This window comes from Zosterops lateralis, assembly GCF_965231275.1.
Source record: "Zosterops lateralis genome assembly, chromosome: 10".
NCBI classification, from domain to species: domain Eukaryota; kingdom Metazoa; phylum Chordata; class Aves; order Passeriformes; family Zosteropidae; genus Zosterops; species Zosterops lateralis.
In genome coordinates, this window is record NC_139770.1 from 11,352,188 (window position 1) to 11,363,079 (window position 10,892).

Genomic DNA, 10,892 nt, shown 5'->3' on the forward strand with positions numbered 1-10,892 from the left:
ATAAAAGAGCATTATATATATCCTGCTCCCTCTTTGATGCAAAAAGCGGCTTTAGATGGAACTGCTTTCCCTGGGAGGCCTCGGTGCAGAACCCCAGCTGGGCAAGGCTTGCAGTTCTCCTTTGCCGAGCACCTCTTGAGTCCCATCTGTCCCTGCCGTGGCTGGCCCAGCCAGGGGTTCTGTCTCCAGCGCTCACTGCTGGTGAACCTGCTGGTGAACCTCTTTTGTTTCCAAACGCTCCCAGGCGAGGTCCATCCTCCCCTTTATGCTGTGGCTCACACACCCCTCGCATCCTCTGCCTGTCACCTCCTCCCAGGGACCCAGCGGGAAGGGCTCAGCATCAGTAGCCAGCTCCCACCTGCCTCTTGTCCTAGTTGAATCTCGCTTTCCTGGTTAGGATTTCAGCAGGAAAACTGGCCCTTGCCGGCCTCCAGCGGCAGCTCTGACCCCTCCGGGTTCTTGTTTCTCAGGCACCAAAGCCCCACAGCCGAGATGCACAACAGCGGCGGCTCTTTGCGTCCTCCGGCGGTTCGGAAGGGGCTCCGGGCAGTCTGTCTGTCTGTCTGTCTGTCTGTCTGTCTGTCTGTGCAGGTGGAACATGAACCTCAGCGCTACTGCATCCTGCGGTCAGTTCTGTGTCCCCGGTCCCCTGTCCGTGCGCAGACAGCCCCATCTCGCGGCATTCCCGGGGCTGGCGCTCGGAGCGGAGCCTCCCCACGGCATTCCCGGAGCCTCCGGGGGACAGCCTTGTGTCATACACAGGAGGGAATGATCCAGCCTGGCAGCCCTGGGGAAAGAGCTCCCTCCTCCAGAGAGCAGCTCCGGGAGGACGGAGTCTTTTTCGCAGTGTCTGAACTCTCCCCACGCTTTATCCCGTTTCCCCCAGTAAGACACACAGCATTTTCTTTGAAAACATTGTGAGTAAAGATAGAAATTAATAGGAAATATATTATCTAGGAAGACTACTGGATAAAGGTAAAATACATCCTAGCCCCTGGAGTGGAACCCCAGGGGAGTGCAGATCTCTGGGTGTGATTATTTTATTTTCTTTAAACCAGCTGTGACATTTGGATCTGAATTCAATCTGGATCTGAATCTCCTCACAGATCAGGTTTCTTTTGTTCTGGGACCCCATTTTAATTTGTGGGCAGCTAGAGAGGCAGAAACACATGTTTCCTGGAAGCAGCCTGTGTGATGCTGGATCATTAGGTATCAACAGAAATGACTGAAATGCCACATGTGGGTGCTGAGCAGATGCAGTAACATTTTGGAAAACCTATACTTTATATGAGTGCCACAAAGAGCAATTGTTTAATCCAGTAGGGCAGAATAAGTGTATTTGAAAACTGGAAGTGTAATTGCTGTAGTTCCTGTTCCTGCTGTTCTCACCTCAGTGTGCCATCAGTCAAACATGCTGCAAGCATTAATTTTTTGCCTGTTCTTTTAAATTACTTCTGACTGCTTTTTAACTCATCACCTGGGCTCTCTGAGGATGTCAGAGCTGTGGGTTAATGTTTAGAGGGAGAGCTGTGTGATGCAAGAGTCAAGATTGCCCTGTTCTTCCCAGGCCCTGCCAGTCACCCTTGCTGCATTCCTCCTGCTGTCCACTCCTCACTGGCAGCAGAGTCCCTTGTACTTCCAGCTAAGGGAATGAGGACTGCAGGAACCATGTAATCCCGAAGAGGTTGTAGAGACTTTGCTGCCAGCAGACAAGTTCAGGTGCACTTGCCCATCAGAAGTCAAAGCAAGAGCTGCTGGATCCCCATCCCTTGGCTGATGGGATCATGTGCAGTAACACTTAACTGCAGCACATCCCAGTGTGACAATGCAGGGCTCGGTTTTCCTGAGTTTTCAATTACTTCACAGGAAGCTATCAGGCTGGAGCAGCCCATCAAGTCTAGAGCTGAATTCCTTTGTATATTTTTCTGAAGTGATCTCAGATTATAACTCTTAAAAGTGGAAATCCAGGGGGTGAAATTTGCTGTGCAGTATAGAGTACATGAAAGGGGTGAAGAGAGAATTCCATTTGCCATAGACTGCTCTGCTGCATGCTGAGAGCTGCCTGAGGTAAACACAGGTTTGAATTGTGCAAGATGTCATTGGTACTCAAACCTGAATCACTGTTCCTGTAACTTTCTTGTGTAGGAAACACATATTCAGGAATCCTTTTGTTTTACATTTACATAACTGCAAGGTTGACTAATGTTAAAATATGGATCAGATTTTATCAGGGTTTTACAACCCTTCCCAAACTATGTGCTTGGCTTGTCCTCATTTAGGATCCATGTAATTGCTAAAACAAAATTCCAGTCAGTGAAGAATTGAAGGAAGTATAAAACTGCAGGTTTGTTTTGGGAACCATTTTCAGGAGCAGTCTTTATAGTCAGTGTAAAATTCTTCACAAAAACCAGGCTGTAATTTAGTTCAAACATTGTTATTTTATCTGTATGTAAAGATGTAAAATCAATCATGATTAGCCAGCTCACTTGAGGGAAACTAAGGCAGGAACATGCATCCGTTGTGTGTTAAGAGAGAGCAACAGACCTGTGGGAAGGACACTGTGGCTTTAATACTGCAAGCAGCATTTTGCATCATTTAACTTATAAATACATCTAACTGGGGACTGGCTAAATATCCGCCCCTGTTTTCCTGCTGCCTTGTTAGACAGTCTGCTCCAGAGCAGGATTGTAGCTACAGCTGTGAGTAACTTTGCCTTTTCTCTGCATGGCAATAGTCTACTGTAATCTGTGTCACCTCTCTCAGATTCAGTGACACAAAGTATAATGCTTTCTTTCTTGGCATGCTGGGCACCTGCAGACCTTCTAATCTGTCACGGTAATAAAGACTTTGCCTCCATCCAGCCTCAGTGAATGATGGGGTTTGAGTGCTGGGACAGGCTGCAGATGCTCTATTGCATGTTGAGTGACAAATGTGTAACACTATAGTGTTGCAATCAGTGCCTTCTATTGCGGTAATTATAGTCAGGTTGTTACAGTGACTTGCTCTAAACTTGATCAGCTATAATAAATGAAAGTGCAGCTTGTTTATTGAGGAAGCTCTTTGGCTGGAGTTCTTTTGAAGTAATAAAACACAGAGAATTCTGGTTTTAGGGATTTGGTATTATTTTAATTGTTGTTTGATGGTTGTTTTTTATTCAGTTGGGTTTTTTGAAACAGAGTATTTCCTGTGTGCTTAGCAAAATTCTGATGCTTGTTCAATGTTTATTTATCAAGCTGCTTTTGGTGTGATTTCTCTTACAGCTGGCATTGGACTTTGCTCAGCTCTAGAGGATGCTGCTGCTGTGGGGATGGCAACAGTGCATTTCTGTGTGTGTATGTGTACATCTGCTTTACTAGGTCCTGTCCCCTCTGATGCAGCCTCACACATGCAGCAAAAGGCTGTGTCACACTGGTGGGACAGTGAACTGTCTGTTGTAGATCACTGGTAGACACACCTGTGGGGTTGTGAAGATTTCCTGATGTCAGAAACTCTTGTGGGTGAATTCTGGTCCAGACAAACAGCAGTGGGAATTTTGCCATTGACGTCAGCAGAGCAGTGATTCCACCCAAGGCCCCTAATGAGATGTGGACACAAACCAGGACTCTCAAACGAGCTGTTCTGTGTCCCATTACTCACCTCCCACACCACCCTTCTCCCTGCACAGCCCATGGCACAGCCTCAGGGTTCTCTGCAGCCTGTGTGTACACAGAACATCCTCACTGGAAACTGGAGATGATGGCAACACCTCGGCTCAGTGACATCCCTTCGTGTGCTGCCTCTGTCCTTGCTCAAGCTTCTGTACCCTACAGAACCCTCTGTACCCTGCTCTGTGCTTTTCCTGGTGCTCCCTTCAGGAAGCCCAGCTGCCAGCTCAGTGTTTATATTCCTTCCTTGGGCAGTCTTTATATTCCTTCTTCTCTCACTACAACAACTGCTTAGATAACCAGCACAGCTCTGCATCTTCCTAGCTGAGAACCACCAGCCTTTATTTGAAAGGCAGGTCACTGAGGGGTGTTTATAAGGGCTCAGATTGATTCTGAGAGGTTATAAAAGCCCTTCCTAAAGCTCATTAAAAACCTACTGCACAAAGGGAGTTGCAGCTTTCTGAGGAATCATCTCAGGACTGTCACAGAAAGGCAGCTTAATGTGAACTGTCATGTATTATTTAGGCTCATGAGTGATGGGGGAAGAGAAGATCTGGAAATGGGGAAGGGTGTTCAGCTGAGGGACACCATGTCCTGGCCTTTTGGCAGTTAAGGGTATTAAGTATAGGTCATTTGAAGGGTGTTAGCCTGGGTGAGCCTACAGGCTACTGAAGGATAGCAGCATCTTGGTAATTTAACAGTTTCAGTATCAATACATGGGAAGTGATCAGAAATAGGCTGATGTAATTCCAGGAGCCTTCCACTGTGTGGCTGGACTGGCTGCAGAAGAGCAGCATTCTTAAAAACTGGAAAACACCTAGAATTAATTAACTATGGGAAGACTCCCAGCCTGTGTTGAATCTACACACACATGTATTTTAGCAAATTCGTTTTTCTGTTCTGTTTTCAGGTTTATGTGATTGATTTAAAATTTATTAGGGGTTGAAAAGCTGTCACTGGACAAAAAAAAAAAAAAAAAAAAAAAAAAAAAAAAAAAAAAAAAAAAAGATTTCTTTGGTGCAGACAAATGACTGTCAGTTTGATTTAAAGTGGGTTGTGGGTGAGTGTTTGCTCCCTACAGCTCCCATACAGGCAGACAAACATAGAATTATGTGGTAGATATGGTAAATGTTTATTAGTTTTTCAAGGCTAACCACAAAGTGGAAATTAAAACCAGAAGTGGAATAAACTCTCGTTCTTGAGGCTTTCCCCTGCCTAATGGAAGGAAATATCTCTGGGCTGGTTGGTGATTCACTGTCCACAGCAGAGGCCCCTGTCCCAGCCTGTGAGTCGTGGTTGGAATTATCTGTTGGACTGAGGAGATCTGGCACTTCCTGCTTTCCTTACCACAGGGTGCCAACACAAAGTCATTGCTTGCCCTTGTGCTCTGAGGTCTGTTTGCAACTCCTTCCCCAGCACATGGAGACAGCAGGAATATAATTCAGAACCCCCAGATCTCTACCCTGTGCCACCCTGCTGGGGCAGTCCTGCCTGAGCTTCCTCCCAGCTGCCACTCAGGCTGCAGAGGGTACCTTGGCTTCTGCAAAGCTGCAACACCTAAACCTTCACGGGGACAGGCAGAGCCAAATGCAGATTCTTCAGCTGCAGAAAGTGTCTGGATAGCTTGGATGTTTCTCTTTGGTGCTTTGGGATCTCTGATGTGCAGCTGCTTGCTGGGTGCCTTCTGGCAGAGGGACGTGCTGCGTGTGCAGACAGGTACAGACAGACACTGCCACTTTGCAGCTGTAGTGCTCTGTGTTGCATGCAAAAGCCTTTTCTTCCTCAAGAGGAAGAAGTTTCAGATTTCATTTCATAAAGTCAGAAAAATGCATGCCAAAAGGATCAAGAACCTAATGGAAGAATCAGCCTTGGAAAACTGTTTATGTGGAAAGGGTTACTGTCACTCCAGAGGGTTGGCATGGCTCTGCTTAGATCTGGTGGTGGTTGAGAGTGATGGAGCACTTCACCAGAGCAGCAAGATTAAGGCACTGGATTTAGATTTCTCCCTTTGCTCACAGGTGAAAGGCAGAGGAAAAAATCTTTGGCACTGTATTTAGATTTCTCCCTTTGCTCACAGGTGAAAGGCAGAGGAAAAACTCCTTCAGGGGAGAGCAGCAAGCTGAGAATTTGCTGCTTTGCCAGCATCAGCTCTGAGGGGCCTTTGACCAAAGTGGAGGAAGACTGGCACTGGCAGATGTCAGCTTTGCACTGGAGAAAGCAGAGTTAACTACAGAGACAGAGCCAGCCTTGCAAAAATCACTTGTATGCTGCCATGTACACCAAATAACCTGAAAGAGTGGGGTTTGTCTTCATAGCAGGAACTTACAGGGCCAAATAACCCTTTTCCAAACCTTTGTCTAACAGCTATGGACTCATCTTTAAATTGATGCTGCCAATATGAAAAATGATCTTATATATATTAGTTTGTAATTATTTTGAAGATATATATATAAATATATAAATGTTTCTAAACTGTATTACTAAAATAACCTGTTGTTGTTGTTGTTGTTGTTGTTGTTGTTGTTGTTGTTGTTGTTTTAATCAAAAGTCTCAATGGATCTTTGCTAGCTCTGTGGTCTGTTTGCCTTGACCCAGTTTCATTCCCAGATTTGACTGGTCAGGTTCCCTTCAGTCCACAAAGCTTTTTAATGACAGCATCATTGAAAGAAAAAAATTACAATTCTGTTGCCATTTAAATTAATGTTAGACCAAGGTCTGTTTGGGAACATTTTCTCCCAGCCTGCATTTTTCAGCTTTCCACAAGCTAAGAGATCCTTTCAACAGAACCACTACAGCACTTCTTTTGTTTTAGCACCAGATAAGGTATTACCATGCCTCTCTGATATGTTTTATTCTAAATTACTGAGCAGTCATTGCTGAAGTTGCACCATCATTTTGTCTAGAATATAAATGAGCTGTTGTGTGAGACTGTCTTATTGGGGGGTTTTTGCTGCTTGATAAATTGAATTACTCAATTGGACTTAATTTGATTCTTGCCTCACAAGTTTACATTTTAAAATAAGAAAAGCCAGAAAGGAATTAAAAATAAATGGAAGCAGAAACTCTGTTAACTGTCCCTGAAATGTTTGAAGGGAGTTCTTAGCCTTTTTCCTCTTCATAAGTAGGGATGTTTTTTGCTATTAACTACACCTGCACAGTGCCTGGTGCAGGTTGCATCTCCCAGCCCTTTGCATTTGCTTGTCACAGGACGCTGAGGCACTGGAACCATTTGTTACTTCTTTTCCAAGTGACAGTGAGCTGTGTTCTCATTGTGATACTGTGATGGAAGGTAAAATGTGTCTGGTCAGTGCAGAATTGCTGCTCTGTCTCCTGGGCTCTGCCAGTGATTTGCTCTGCAGCTCTTGCAGTGGGGTCCCTACCCCTGGATTCCACAGGGAATGAGTACCTGGAAGAGAACAGCCCAGCAGCATGGAGGGACTCCTGCTGGAAATCCAGAATGAAAGCTCATCCTGGCTTTCTTCCCATGGAGGTGATTAAAGGACATTGTTTACCAGGCACTCCCCATTCCCAGCACAGGCATTTCTGCAGAAAACAGAACCTGCCCTAGAGTTACTCCCCTGATGTGTCATTGTCACCACAGTTTTCATCTATCAATTTCTTTTCTCAGCTACTCTGCTTAGAGAATCACTATATTTGAATTTAAAAAGACTTTCATTTCATATCTTAGAAGAATTGCTTTAGTCTATTTTCTTACTGAACAGCCACATCTGACTCAAAAACTATCAGGTAAAAGATATTTTTAAGAAAACAAACAAACCAAAAAGCAAGGCAGAACTTTGACATATTTAAAGCAATCACAAACAACAGTTTCTTTGGCATCAATTCAGGAAACTGTTGTGACATGTTAGTGACTTACACTGAAAAAATCCAGGTCCGAGAGAGAGGGTGATGAGATAAATGTACGCTTATGATGGAAACAGACCTTGTTAACAGCGTGTGGCATTTGTGTTCCCCTTGGATCACTGGTTTAGGATCAGAAGCTCTCCAGTGGAAAACACAACTGCAGCTTTTCAATGAACACCTGACAACACTTGGTTTCAATGACTCTTTTTCTGGCTCTAGTACAAGCTGTGTGTTTTATTTTGGGCATCTCACTTGGTCTCTCAGTGGTCCATTTCCCATAAAGCAGGGACCTCTGACCTCTTTTATGAGCCTCTGGAAGGATCTGATGAGGTTGGAGTGGATTTACCAGTGTGAAACAGCAACGTGTATGTGCAAATCACTGTCTTGTGTCTCACTGCAATTCCAGGAAAGGTTTCATATGGAAAGGCAACAAAGTTCAAGTATGAGTTGGACAAGAGGGGTCTGGGATCTGCAGCACTGAAAGTATCTGGATCAGGTTGACCTCCTAGGATTCCTTCTGGCCCTTGTTTAATCTTGGTTTCTGTGAAACTGAGACAAATAGTGATAAGCACAATGATGCTGTCCCCTCTGGTTTTCCTACTATTACCATGGAACAGTTCACAAATGGCTTGTCTTGAAATATTGGGCTTTCTTCTTGTAAAAAGAACTGGTAAACAGGTTATTTGTCATCGTTAGTTTTTTAATGTGATTTTGAGACTACTTTTAGTCAATGGGTAAACCCACAGATTAAAGAACTCTGTACTGGTGCAAACTTCTTCATAACCTGATACTCTTCCTATCTTCAAGGTAATGCCTGCCTTTAATAATAGCAATGTCTGAAATCAAGGAAATACAAACAGACATTTTAGCCATTAGGGAAGAAAATATTGGTGAAAATTCATTAATCCCAAGGCTTTCATTCAAGTTTTGGATAAAGATTCATCTTCATCTTGTTTTTAGTTGTATGTATTCCCACCTTGACTGTGACAAGAAAATCAGACAGGCTCAGTGGAGAATTTTAGGTAGAGTATATTAAGTATTGCTGGAGTATCTGATTGACCCAGAAAATAATTCCTTTTGGTCTCATCACAAGATGGCCACAATATGAGAAAGTTGTAACTCAGCAAGACCCAAGAGGGCCTTCTACTAACCATTGTCACTTTGGTTCTGACCATGGACACTCTTGTTCTTACTGTATTTTCTTATTATGATCACAGCTTTTATCTCCAAGAATTAGTTAATAGTTTCTGCTCTGCAGCTGTTGTGAGGAGCTTAATGGAGTGCGTAATAATCTCATATTTTCTGCATCAGCGTCCCTATCTCAAGACATTCAATTAGCCTTCTGTCTTGGAATTACATTCTCAAGCCTTATCTGTCTTGATGCAAACTCTGGTAATGTGGATGAGGTCTCTGCCACACAATCCATGGAAGTAAATAAACTTGCCTTTTAAAAAATATCCATTAAAGTTTGATTAGGAGCAAATTCTGAAATACTATCAGTATTGTCCTGTGTTGAGTTGTGTAAGTGTCAGGGCTGTTCTTGTTCCTTTCAGCTTTGGTACAATCAGTTCCTGTATGTTATCCAACAAATTTTAGGGTATTATATAAAGTTTCAGTATCAATAGACAACATCTGGCTTTCTGACATTCACGTCTGCATAAAGTAGGGTCTGTTCTGCAATTCAGGAGCATCATTATAATATTTATTTCACTATTTCACAAATATATGTCTGTTCATCCTCAGTAATTCTACAGGGATATGCAGTGTTTTCATTGTGTTTTTCAAGTTACTGTGGTTACAAGGAGATACTCCACTTATTATTTTCCATGTGCCAGATCTGTGCCCTGGCTATTGGCCCAATTCTATGAGCTATTTAATACCTCCTGAAAGTGTCAGAGTGCTGTCAACTCATACATAAACCAAAGTTACTGAGGGCATTTAGTCAGCCTTGCTGTTTGTGTGTCTGCTGCCAAACATGGAAAATTACCAGTTTGATGCTCCTCTTTGGCGGCAAGTGATGCAAGTGTCAGCCTGAGCAGCAACATGTGGGAGAAATCAGGTAGATTGACCTCTTTAACAAGAGAAACAGAGGGAAATCAGCTTCCACCTTTAATATCTAGCAGTTCTTTGTTTCTCCAGCTTTGTCCCATGATCTGTACTTGGATTTCTTTGGTAGATATGATACCTGAAAGAGTAAATTGTGTAGGAGCTCTACAGTGAGAGTACACTTGAAATCCAGAGGGAAACTTCTCTAGGTGTGGTCTTTTTTCCATTGGTCCAGTATCATCTGCAGTATCTGCCCTGGGCACTCAGTGTAAATTAGATGAGGTTCTTGGCCGAGTCACCCCATTTCCTTTTGCTGCAGTTGAACTGAAGTTATTTATCCCCTTTCTGCAAATTCATGTGCTTCCCCTGCCATGGGTCCTTTCCCAGCGATGTAGGGTTTAGTGACAGCAACTGTGGCTGGCAGAGCTTCTTGGGAATTAAATTCTGCCATACCCAGGCACACAGAAAACTGTATCAACAGAGACATTTTCTGTAGAAAATCACACCAATTCCACTTCATCCTGCCAGGCACTCACTGCCCACTGCTCAGGATAACAGGGGGCTGCAAGACCCTCCAGCTCTGCCTGTGGTCAAAGTAAGATCAAGTCTTTAACCAAAGCAAGTTCTGCTGCTGCCTGCAGGATGTTATTCTGTCAGTATTGCTGCTCCTTCCTGGTGAAGGCTGAGACACAAACCACCCTGCACCACACATGCATTTGCTGGACCAGAGCAAACTGGAGAGCAAAACTGGTGGATGCTGAGACTGGCAACTGCTGGGCATCCTACCCCCCACTCTTTTTACTTTCTGCAAAGTCTGTGAAAACATTTAGGTTCAGATTTCTGGAAAATTCAATATGGATGCCTATTCTTTTTTTCTCTGCGGTGGGGCTGGATTTCACTGGGAGCTCTTAAACGCTAAGTTCTTGTAACCTCTGAGGAATATGCATGAATAGTGAGGTGTAGCATACCATTGAGAGTGGCACCAGACAGTTAATGGCCTCACATAACTTCGGGGTGTGATGAGAGCATCTGATTTCTGAGTAATATAATTCATAGTTCTCCTAGTCCCTAACATAGAGCTTGATCTCAGGGTCTCACACTTAGATGTGTGTGTGTGAAATGAGCTTTATAGACCCAAATGTCACCAGAAATCTCAGAATTGCTTTCTTCCCATTGATCACTTATCTGTGCAGCACAGCTTCATACTGCAAGGTGGAATAATGATTCTCAGTTTTGTAAAACTCTATTATATTTCTCTTTCAGGAGGTTCATAAGTGTTTTGATAACATGGCAAATCCTATGGCAGGGAAGTCTTCTCTTGCACAGAAATTGCCACAC